We start from the raw sequence: 2395 nt of genomic DNA, 5'->3' as shown, positions 1-2395 counted from the left end.
AATGTGTCTAGTGTGACTGAGGAACTATTATAAATGTTAAATTTATTTTATTTTGATTTGAGTAACCATATGTGGGTAGTGGTTACCCTATAGGACAGTGCAGGTATAGGTGATAATTGCAGCTAGGGAGTGTGTGAAACATTCAGTGGGTAACAATCATCAGAAAATCTACACACAGTAAATTCTGGAGAGGGTGCGGAGAAAAGGGACCCTCCTGCACTGCTGGTGGGAATGTAAATTGGTACAGCCACTATGGAGAACAGTATGGAGGCTCCTTAAAAAACTAAAAATACAACTACCATATGATCCAGTCATCCCACTCCTGGGCATATACCCAGAGAAAACTATACTTTGAAAAGACACATGCAGCCCGATGTTCATTGAGGCACGATTTACAATAGCCAGGTCATAGAAGCAACCTAAATGTCCATCAGCAGATGAATGGATAAAAAAGATGTGGTACATATATACAATGGAATATTACTCACCCATAAAAAGGAATGAAATTGGGACATCTGTAGAGACATGGATGGACCTAGAGACTGTCATACAGAATGAAGTAAGTCAGAAAAAGAAAAACAAATATCATATATTAACACATACATGCAGAATCCAGAAAAATGGTACAGATCCTCTGGTGTGCAAAGCAGAAATAGAGACACAGATGTGGATAACAAACATATGGACACCAAGGAAGGAAAGCGGTGGCAGGGGGAGGAGGTGGGGAATGGGAGGTCAAGATTGCCTGAGATACATTACTAATAAAAAAAAAAATACCAAATTGTACACTTTAAATATATGCAGTCTATTGTATGTCAATTATATCTCAATAAAAGTTCTTATATATATATGCAGTTTATTGTATGTCAGTTGTATCTCAGTAAAAGTCCTTAAAAAAATAAAAAGAGTGCTCGCTTCGGCAGCACATATACTAAAATTGGAACCATACAGAGAAGATTAGCATGGCCCCTGCGCAAGGATGACACGCAAATTCGTGAAGCGTTCCATATTTTTCTGATTGTCCAATAAACTTATAGAACGGCAAAAAAATAAAAATAAAAATAAAATAAAAAGAAAAAAATTTAAAAACAAACAAACAAAAAACAATTCAGTGGGTAACATGAAGAACACATCCAGAATCCCAGAAAGAGGTGGAATTTTAGGGTGGGAGGAGACAGAAGAGCCATTAAAGGGAGCACAAAAGGAAGTAGTAGAAAAACTACTAAACTCCCAAAAAATAGCTTAAGAAAATGTAAGGAGCAAAAAAGTTTTAGCAGAGAAGAGTGGTCATCAGTTTCAGCAGAGGTGTAACAAACATGAGGAAACACAAAGACAAAGACATTTTCACAGACTATGGATGTTAGGTGACCACTAAGGATTTTCTGATACCTACAGGAGTGTGACTGGGACAGGATCAAATTGCAATGGGTTTAAGAATGAGTGGTGGGAGTTTAGGATTAGGAGATTCTAACTATTTTATAGAATGGATGAACAATAAGGTCCTACTGTATATAGCACAGGGAACTATGTTCAATATCTTGTGATAAACCATAATGGAAAAGAATATGAAAAAGAATGTGTGTGTGTATATACATATATGTATGTATATGTATAACTGAATCACCTTGCTGTACAGCAGAAATTAACACAGCATTGTAAAAAATACTTCAGTAAAATAAATTTTTTAAAAAAGAATGAACTGGTGACTAAAATTAAAATAATAACAATAACAGCAACAACAACCAAGGCGTCAGGCACCAGAACTATTTTAGAAAGAAAATAAACAAAAAGACATTCTTCTCACAATGGTGTGTGGCTTGACTCAGAGTGATTGGAAAGACCAAACTGGGAAAGACACTGAAATGACTGTATTTCCTGAATCCCAGGATGCCTTCGATTCTAAGGGGCTCCATCAATATAATAGCTTTCTTCAGAGAGGACAGGAGAAACCACCACTTAATACACACATACCAATTCTAATAGCCAGACTTCTAGGCTCAAGAGAATGTAGTATACACAAAGGTAAAAGGTTTATCTTTAAAATGTATTACTTTTTTCTACTGGAAGAAGACACTTCAGCTCTGTGGATAGACTCCAGTCGATATTATCCCAGATTCTCAGAGAATTCTGGCTAAACATTCTTGGCCAAATGGTAACCAGAGTGGGAAATGTATGAAAGTTACCACCAGAGATTATGATATTAGGACAAGAACAGGGATGAGCAGAGAGATAGGTGGACTTGGATTCCAAAGAGAGTAGAGACAGTGTTACTCTGTCACGGGCCTCAATTAAAAAGATGGGACCAGCCTAAGAATCAAAAGCACCCTGAGCATATGCGCCTGGGAGAGACCACAAGCTTAGGTGAACTCCAGCTTCAGGTAAAGCCACTCTTTTA

General features: G+C 37.2%; 1 non-coding gene across 1 annotated transcript; it reads left to right on the top strand.

Annotated features, from left to right (window-relative positions):
- The first annotated feature begins 907 nt into the window (after nucleotides 1-907).
- On the top strand, nucleotides 908-1014 carry LOC130856265 (U6 spliceosomal RNA). The gene has a single exon (XR_009054543.1). It is a non-coding gene; the product is annotated as a U6 spliceosomal RNA (small nuclear RNA).
- Nucleotides 1015-2395: the final 1381 nt, after the last annotated feature.

Source organism: Hippopotamus amphibius, chromosome 6 (assembly GCF_030028045.1).
Source record: "Hippopotamus amphibius kiboko isolate mHipAmp2 chromosome 6, mHipAmp2.hap2, whole genome shotgun sequence".
NCBI classification, from domain to species: Eukaryota; Metazoa; Chordata; class Mammalia; order Artiodactyla; family Hippopotamidae; genus Hippopotamus; species Hippopotamus amphibius.
The sequence above is the reverse complement of the archived record's forward strand: the minus strand, read 5'-3'. Positions and strand labels throughout refer to the sequence as shown.